The 10,088-nt window shown below is 38.4% G+C and overlaps 1 non-coding gene across 1 annotated transcript; it reads right to left on the reverse strand.

Moving 5' to 3' along the window:
• Nucleotides 1-450: 450 nt before the first annotated feature.
• Nucleotides 451-556, reverse strand: LOC122625532. Its single transcript, XR_006326613.1, has one exon. It is a non-coding gene; the product is annotated as a U6 spliceosomal RNA (small nuclear RNA).
• Nucleotides 557-10,088: the final 9,532 nt, after the last annotated feature.

Consider the following 10,088-nt stretch of genomic DNA (forward strand, 5'->3'; position numbering starts at 1 on the left):
GGTTCGATTCCACTTCTTGTGCCAAGGCTTGTCACTGTACGTAAAGTCGAGGTGGGTTAAGATTGCCTCGAAATTAAGCACCATTCCAAACGAAGATAACAAACGAAAATAGATAGATCCGCTGAGCCCCTAATCTTGCTCCTAATAATGATTACCTGATTACCGCCTGGTAATGTCGAGAGCTACCAACATACTTTTTGCAGATTTAGTATACTGCAGTAGTTGCTTCTAATAATAATTACCGCCCGGTAATGTCGAGAGCTACCATCATACCTTTTAAAGATTTGGTTTTTTTTTGTTTTGTAGCGTGCGTGTTTATTAATTTAAAATGTTTCCATATATCTTAATAGATAATAATGAGGTATATAGAGATATATAATGAGGTCAAGTGGGGGCGTTCTCAGCAGACGTCTACGGGATTGACTGTTGTCCAGAAGGTTGTTGGCCAGGTGGTTGGTGTTGTTGTCCAGTCTTCTTGCGTGTCATCCTTGCGCAGGAGCCATGCTAATCTTCTCTGTACTGTTCCAATTTTAGTATTTTTTTCTGCCAAAGCAAGAACTTTGGTATGCTGCAGTAGTTGCTTGTCTTCACGAGACATATGCTTCTTGGGCGCGCGAAAATTCGGGCAGACATTTATCTTCGTCTAGCGGTTCGTTGCACTCTAATTTGTATTGTTGTGTATGGCTATACCTGCGGTGCCAAGGTTGAGGATAGGGCTGGCGCGGCACGCAATTCTGCACTTGACGGGCCAGTGAATCAATTATCTCTCTTAACCATTTTTCTCTTTGTTAATTGCGTTAGTAACCGCCGTCTGCACTACATGCCTCAATTGTTCAGGTGTTTGCCGACTATGCACGAGCATCCGGTCAAATTTTGTATATGCGATTTGGCCTCTGCTGAGCACTCGGATATTGCCCGTCTGGTTGACCCGAATTAACATATTTAACTTATTATTATTATATTAACTTATTTATTTATTGAATCATTTGTTTTTTTAGGGAGATGGCATAAAATTTCAAATTGGATTTTTGCGCATAACTATATTTTTAAAGCATTCATTATTAACTTTTTTTTTTGTCTTGACTATACATTTCGTTCTCATCTTTAAAATATGATTGTTGATCTGAATGCTCTAACTGATACACATTATGGTCGGGTTAGGGAAATATTTGAATGGTGATAATGATTTTTTTGTTATTTGGGATATGTGAAATGAGAAATAATTCGTAATTTCGTTGACAATCCAAGTTGAGGTTTTGATTATAAGTATTTTCTGGTTGTTAATGCTTTCAAACTTGTCGTAATATTTCATTCTGGGTGTGTCTTCGATTTCGTTAGCAAATAATTTAGAGATGATACGAATTCAGTTAAATTAATTCTTATCCAGTGATGTTCATATGCTACCGATTTTTGAATTGGATTTCTTGAGAATAGTAAATAGCCAAGGTCGGAATCTGGGTTGGTTATTTGAATTTGTTGAGTGTTGCCCGCACTTATAGGAACAACGTCATTATACACAACGTTCCTGTGGAAGTTTAACGGTATTGGTTTTCTTTTGTTTCTAAAATTGTGTTTTGCAGTATTATGTTTCCCTATTTCGATTTGTCATTTTCTAATTTTTTAATGGTCATTGTTTATTCTTTTTACATTTTATTAGCTTTAATGTAAATAGATTTTGTTAATTGATAATGATAATGTTAATTGATTTTCTAATTTTCCTTTTTGAATTTGACCTTTTCTGTATTTAGTGTCCATATTAAATTCCGGCCTATCTTTATTTATTTGATCTATTTTCCTTTCTTTAATTTTTTTAGTGTCATCCATTTTGGATACCCAGCGTATGAGAAAATTTCAGCTGGTGTTTGTCCAGTTGTGACATGTTTAATTTTATTGTTTTTGATGTATTTTTATTTATTTTTTATGTAGTCCTTCTCCGTCTGCTACACAGTCATTGGCCGCATTAAGTTGCAGTGAAATTCCTTCTGCTTAAAGATATCGCTTTGCAGTCAAGCTGGAGAAAGCTCCGTCTCTATCTGCCTTAAATAATTTGGGTTAACACCACTTATTAAAAATGCGCATTAATTCGTTCTCTAGCGAACTACGTGTGTTACATCCCCGAGCAGATGGTAATATGTATCTGGTCGATCAAGCACGCGTTGGTTCCGGTTACGTTCTCGGTAGATTTTAGGGGTGGAATAATAAGCATCGCGATTACTCGCTCGGCACGTATCACATACTTATTTAATTCGCATGCTAGGATTGATCTCCACAAACAAACGGGCTATGGGACTAACTGACAACAGGACTAAGGACAAACAAGGACATAGCAACTGCTTACGACTGCAGCTGTTAAGCTGTCGACGCTCACCCTACCATGACCACCAATGACCAGTTAACATAAAATGTTATCCCCACATGTATACTATACTTTACACAACATAGACCCCCTGACCACCCATGGCTCCCCTAGAGAAAATTAATCTGATTTAGACATTATAAATTTTAATTTTTAACATAAAAGAATCTTAAAAACTGACAAAAATTGGTTGTGAACAGGTTCATACAACTTATCCTAACTGATCACACTAGGTTTTAATACGAAACATACAAATTTAAACTGTTAAAAAAAAACGATTTTGGCTTGTTTGACCTTCATGTAAATTTAATATATACTGATGAAAATTTTATGAAAAAAGGTACAATTTTTTAAAGAATAATTATTATTTGTTTTAATGGGAGGGCATTATAGTTTGGGTACTGGATGAGGGAGGCTTGGGATTTGTAATGTAGGTGTTTTTTTTTTTCGTTTTCATTTATTTGTAATTTTTCAGAAAAAATATAGGGGATTTGTTTTTTTTAGCATAGGCATTCTATTCATTTTTTCCTTTGGGAATTTTTCAACAAAACTTTTGCCCAAACTAAGGAATTGAAAAGCGCCGCAGTAGCAATTTATTTTTTTTCAAATATTATACGGCATCTACTTTCTCGTATTTATGTAAAACAAGAAAGAACGCTATAGTCGAGTACCCCGACTATCTGATACCCGTTACTCAGCTAGTGGAAGTGCGCAGGAGAGATCTCAGCGTTCATACGGACGGACAGACGGACATGGTCATATCGACTAGACTATTGATCCTGATCAAGAATATATATACTTTATGTGGTCGGAAACGCTTCCTTCTGCCTGTTACATACTTTTCAACGAATCTAGTATACCCTTTTACTTTACGAGTAACGTGTATAATAAGAGAGCTCTTTTTCTTTTCTGAGCCGCTCTCCGATCCTCTTCTCTTGCGGTGAATTCCCTTTCCTCTACTTCATGCATTAGCTTCCACGCCAAGAATAGGAAGGTGCTGCTGGGATATGGATGACTCTTGGTCTTGACTCTTGATGCTGAATATTTTAAATCACGAACTTTTTACGGAAGTAACTTCCACGCACTACGCTCTATGCACTCTACTGCTCGCTGACCAAAATCGATTTAACCCCCGTGGCTACAGCTCGGGTCGGAACCCCGAGTCTGAATTCTAAAAATCAACCAGTTGGAGAAATGTCTAACATAATGAACTTTACTAACATTATTCGCGTCGTCTAGATGGGCCAATTAACGTGCCTACTTTTAGGCCGAGATCGACGGTAGGTCCACGACAAGCTACCTTACAATTCCCCCCTACCAAAATATCACTTGGGGTAAGATATTGCCACAAGGGAGATGCAAGCTTGTACCGGGCGGATACTTGCTATTGCCTTACGTCTTTAGCGTGCTATTTACCTATAACTTTTTTTTGGAGATCCTCGATCTCGTAATACGCCGCTCTTAGCTTCTTCCAAAATTTCCGATTTTATAAAGACCGGAGCCAGTTTTAAGCTAAAACCTTTGCAAAAAATGCTTTGCTGGAAGTTCCGGCGGTACACTTCCTGTCCAGGTCTTTATGATATTTCTCGGATTCTTAAATTTTAGGACCGCTCGTTCCTTTGCCTCTGGACGCCCATCGCATCCTGGGCAGTACGCATGATGATATCCTTTGAGTCGTTCTTATCAAACTGCACCGTTCTATCTTCCAGCAGTCCTAGTTCCCTGATAATTCTATACGACTTCCCGTCTACTATAATGTGCTGCCCCAACTATCATACTGTAGGGAGTGGCTTTTATGGCTGAGTGTAAACTCGATCTCAACGCGCAACAGGTGCTGCTGAGCTTGGTATCCCAGTTTTTTTGGTTTGGGTTTATGTAAGCTTCAATAGCAGCTAAAACGGATCTGTTGACCCTTTCTGAAGTGTTGGCTTGCGGTGCGTAAATAGCGATATAAGAGTGCGCTACGCCATATTTCTTTAACAGGGAATTGAAAGCCACTGATTTAAATTGTACACCATTGTCGGAAATGCTTGTTTCCGGAACGCCAAAACAGTGGAAGATTTCCTTTCCAGGAAGGGAAGGATAGCCTCCGTTGTGAACTTGTTTACGGCTTTAAGAAATGGGAATTCTGAAGCATGATCGACGACAATGAACAATCCTATATTCCCTTCTGAGCTACGCGGATACGGTCCTAAAAAGTCGACAAAAAGTTTTTGAAAAATCCTGTCTGAATGACCAGTATTTCCTATGGGTGGCCTTAAGATCTGACTGGGGTGTTTGGTAGTTTTACACACCGCACACCTGTTGACAAATTCCTTGACATCTGCTGCTTAATTTGGCCAATAAAAATACCTTCTTAGTTTCTCCAACATTTGTTCTACTCCGCAGAGGCTCCCGCAGAGGGTCTATTTCTTTGGGAAGCCAAAGTTTTCAGCAAGACTCATCTCCCGCATTTTCGTCTGCAGCGCGTTCAGCGCGACGATAAAAGTACCCGTTGCTGACCCTGACATACAATAATCTTGGTGTTCCTGAAGAAACAGCTGACATTACATTTTCGTACTCTATTCCCCTGAATTCTTTGCTACTTTGAAAGCGGATAGGTCATCTGTAAAGGTCCCTCTGTAACGGACCCTCCACATATACCCTAAATTTTTTTACTGCCAACACTCCTTTTCAGTCACCGTGTAATTTGATTGGGACCTGTTCAGCTTTTGAGACATAAAGGATCTCGGAACCTCGTCTTCCGCGTCTAGCTGCATCAGTAGGCACCAACTCCTGCATTGCTTGCATCGCAATGAATAGAAAAAGGTGCGTCAAAATATGGGCTGTGTAAGACTGGGGCAGTGCACATTTTTTCCTTTAGACCCTCAAAGTCTTCCTGAGCTTCCCTGGTCCAATCAAATTTCCGTCGATTTTTAAGGGTATCTGAAATTGGAGAGGCTAGCTTTGTGACGTTCTTTATGAACTTATTATACCACCCAGTCATCCCTAAAAATCGACGAACTTGCTTCATTGATCGTGGGCTTGGAAACTCGAGAATGGCGGATATTTTATCTTCGTCTGTCCCTACAGTTCCATTTCCAATAACATGTCCCAGATATTTTACCTCCTAGATGCAAAAGTGGCTCTTCTCCACATTTATGGTCAGTTTGGCTTTTTGAAGATGAGAGGCAACCTCCTGCAAAACTTCTATATGTCTTTTGAACGTGTCTGAGACTATTAGCAGATCGTCCAGATATACGAACACCTCGTTTCTCAAGTCTGCGGGTATCATTTTATCCATCAGCCTGCACATAGTCTGAGGAGAATTTGATAACTCAAATTGGAAAAGGGGTGTCCCAGACACGGTAAATGCTGTTTTGTTCTTAGGCTACCACTTATGCAGCTAACTGATGCCCCTGTATCTAGTAAGGCCACTACTGTGTTTCCCAGCACTTGCACCTGAACATACGGCCTAACGTCGCCAAGCGGCCCCACCATGGCTGAAAAAAGCAGCTTCTTTCTATCTTAGTTTTTTTTCTTTTTTCCGTACGAACTTTTGAGCGGCTTGTATCTGTGCCATCTAGCTTTTGTTAAACCTGGTCCACCTCATAGGTTGTAGGTACACTGCTACTTGTTTGGTTGAAATCACTTAATTGGTCATCGTCGATTTTGAAACCATCTGCTTGCGTGCCTTTGTGGCACGCCCTGGCTGGTTTTTTTTTGAGCGTAACTAGCACATGGCCGCTAGCTCTAGGTCTTCCTCAATATATTAGGATTCCGATTCTGACTCGATCTGACATTGAACCTCGCAAACCTGTCGCTTGGGTACCTGTCGTTGTGGAAATCCCTGAGGCTTCCCTTCGCTTTGCATAAAGATTTCCCGAGTCCTAACCAATCTGCTTAACTCGGAAACTGTATCGGTACGCACATATAAAATTTTGTGCTGAATTTCGGGTTGGAGATCGGCTCGTAGGGTTTCAACCATAACTCCTTCGGAAATGGGCTGCGATAGTTTATACGCAAGAGTTCCAATTACCCGGTAGAAATCATCGAATGATTCGTTTCCGCATTGCTTTTTTTGTTCTATCTCCGCCTTGATATTTCTGTCAGTTCTGTCGTCCTTAAATTGCCCTTTGAGTGCGGCGCATAATTCATACCAGCGCACAACGGTTACGCTTTTGTGGTATCGCCAATACCAATCGCTCTCGATACCTTCGAATAATGTTGAAGATTACCGTACAATGTTAAAGATAAAGCTTCGACTCGGTAAATAAAGTCCTCGACAGTCATGCTCTTGGAGCTTTAGGTTTTGACCCGGAGGGTTGGCTTTCTAGGTCCATAAACAAGTTTAAGTTCTATTGATGTTGTTTCCACATGCCCACATAATCATTCTGCCACTTAGTTATTTTATAAAAAATATATTTGTATATATATATATATATATAATATATATATAATAATGTTGCCGTCGGCAACAACAATTTACGATTTGGTAAAGGGTCGATAAGTACGTCACCAAAAGCTATCGCGAAGGTAAAAGTAAAAAAAAAAAAAGAATTAATTTATTAATTAAAAAGAGGGCCAAAAGTGTTGTTTGTAATTAATGCTACTTAATTTAAGTACCTAAATGGTCAAAGTGCTGTAAAAAAGTAATTGCGAACATCGGAATTAAAATTGTGAAAAAGGTGGAAACTAGATTTTCTCAAGCCCTCAAATAACTTCTTTCTCCTGGCTTCAAAACAAGCAATTGCAAATATAAAAATCATTATTTCACGTTGTTTGATTTAGAGAAATAAAATAAAACAGGTGTTTGCGCAGCAAGAAGCGATGAGAAACAAAACATTCCGATAGCAAAAATTTTACGAAAACCAGAGCACCTAATAACGAAATAGTACGATTTGGCTCAAATCGAATTCGAAAAAAACTTACGATTACCGGAGCATGCCTGATAAAGTTTTTAGGTTCAGCATGCTGACTTTAAGCCTGGGCAGGTTTATCTTTGGAAATTGGGACGAATGGCGATGACCACCGCTGGCCTGACTAACTTTCTGAGACCCGTTCCCTGTTATTACGGGCCGATATAAAGCGTTAGTAATAACACACATATCCTCAAAAACTATTAAATGGGAATCCGATTTATCAGCCTAGCTGGGGATTTTCCAATATATAAAAGCAGTTTCAATTTTTCTTTAGATTTATTTTACCAAAACTTTCTCTGAGCTTAAAGCTTCTCAGTAGAAAAGTAATCGAATGTGCGCAACTACAAATTAAGCTCGTATGTAAGCTGTTATGCTATGTTTACATTTCTTATCTAAGTTTACAAATTTCAACAAGTATTTTTTTCTAACTTAACTACTGCTCCAACACGGACCTTAGTCTCATTCTCTTTATGGACTTTTCCCACCATTCCGAAAGGGCATCTTGCTGGATGACAATTCTCAACCTTTAATATAACTATTTGCCCAGCTTCTATACTAGAAATTTCCGCGATTTTTCGAACATTTAACCAAATAAGGACCTGCGTAATCTAGTCCCGTATTTCAAAATGGATATGACAATCCTATATTTTGGTACCTGTATATATTTTCCTGTACCTCGTACACTTCACACATTCTCTTAGTTTTTCAGTGAGTTTTTTTAGCCGCAAATCCAAAATTTTCTTTGGTGTCGTTTTACATTAGGTTTATCCCTTCATAAATTGGTTCACTATGTGATTTTTATACCCCTTACTCGTAGAGTAAAAGGGTATACTAGATTCGTTGATAAGTATGTAACAGGTAGAAGGAAGCGTTTCCGACCATATAAAGTATATATATTCTTGATCAGGATCACTAGCCGAGTCGATCTGGCCATGTCCGTCTGTCTGTCCGTCTGTCCGTATGAACGTCGAGATCTCAGGAACTACGAAAGCTAGAAAGTTGAGATTAAACATACGGACTCCAGGGACATAGACGCAGCGCAAGTTTGTCGATTCATGTTGCCACGCCCCCTCTAACGCCCACAAACCGCCCACTGCCACGTCCACACTTTTGAAAATTGTTTTGATATTTTTTCATTTTTGTATTAGTGTTGTAAATTTCTAACGATTTGCCAAAAAACTTTTTGTCACGCCCACTCTAACGCCCACAAACCGCCCAAAGCTGCCACGCCCACACTTTTGAAAAATGTTTCGATATTTTTTCATTTTTGTATTAGTCTTGTAAATTTCTAACGATTTTCCAAAAAACTTTTTGCCACGCCCACTCTAATGCCCTCAAACCGACAAAAACTGTCAGTGTTGAAGATTCTCCTTCGCACTTCCACTAGCTGAGTAACGGGTATCAGATAGTCGGGGAACTCGACTATAGCGTTCTCTCTTGTTTTAATTAACAAGTTTGTTAGGTAACATTTTTTTAAAATAATCGGATGCTTAACTTCAAAGTCTGCACTTGAGTTTTGCAGTCTTCCGCCTACTTTCAAAGTCCCATCCTTGTCCAAAAATGGATTTAGTGACAATATTTTCAGGCACTTTAACTCTTGCCTGAACTGATATTCCTTTTGTTTCTTTTAGCTATTTTTAGCTCCTTTACTGAATGAATAAATGGATAGGCATAATTTGTGGTTTTAATCTTCACGAATTTATTTATGTATGATTGGACTCGTATAATCTTTTCTATAATGGAATACCTTTTTAATAATTTGTAAATCGGATCATTTATTTCGTCATTTAATAGTATTTATTAAGACTGGTTGCTGCTGCCGAGACCAATGTTTATTTGGGTTAGCTATCCATTTCGGGGCTTTTTTCCGAAGATCACAGTCTGTCAACTGGTTAATTAATTTCCGAATGTCATCCGTTCGTCTTTTAATAAATTTGATCTTACTTTGACCACTGTTAACCACTGTGCTAACCATCCTAACGAATCATATATTTTTTATAGCGTTGATAACACAAAACAGTACCAATTACGTTAAATTTTAATAAATCATTGAGTTTCTCAGTTTAGTCTTACGGTTTTATTACATTCATTTTCGATAATATTGAGAAGCCCATTATTCCCTGTGTCCTCCACAGTTATTATTTTGAAATTGTTGGGAATTAATTTCCATAAGTGGAAATTTCATTTCCTGTGAAATTAATGTTTTTAATTTCTTCTACCGAATAAGCTCCAGTCATCAGGTCATCCATATAGAAGTCCTTCATAATTATTTTACTCATAGTATTATTCTTATATTTTTCTGCAATATTTTCCAGAACTCTGGTAGTCAAATAGCCGAGTCGAACTGGCCATGTCCTTCTGTCCGTCCGTATGAACATCTGGATCTCAAGAAATATAAAAGCTAGAATGTTGATATTAAGCATGCAGACTCCAGAGACATAGACGCAACGCAAGTTTATCGATTTATGTTTCCCCGCCCGCTCTAACACTCACAAACCGTCCCAATTTAAAATATATTTAACATTTTTTCATTTTATAGTATTGCGAATTTTTAATCGATTTGCAAAAAATCTTTTTGCTACGCCCACGAACAGCCCAAAACAGCCACGCTTTTAAAAAAGTTTTGATTTTTTTGTTACTCTAGTAAATTTCTATCGATTTGCCAAAAAACTAATTTTAACGCCCACTCTTACGCCCAAAACTGTCAGTGTTAAAATTTGTCCTTTGCACTTCTTTATTTAGGTATGCTCTTATGGCATTTATTTTTATGCTTTTGTAGAATTTACTGAGCACTTTTTTTCAATTGCTGATGTATGGTCTCAAACACGCTG

Source organism: Drosophila teissieri, unplaced genomic scaffold, assembly GCF_016746235.2.
Source record: "Drosophila teissieri strain GT53w unplaced genomic scaffold, Prin_Dtei_1.1 Segkk118_quiver_pilon_scaf, whole genome shotgun sequence".
Classification (NCBI taxonomy): Eukaryota; Metazoa; Arthropoda; class Insecta; order Diptera; family Drosophilidae; genus Drosophila; species Drosophila teissieri.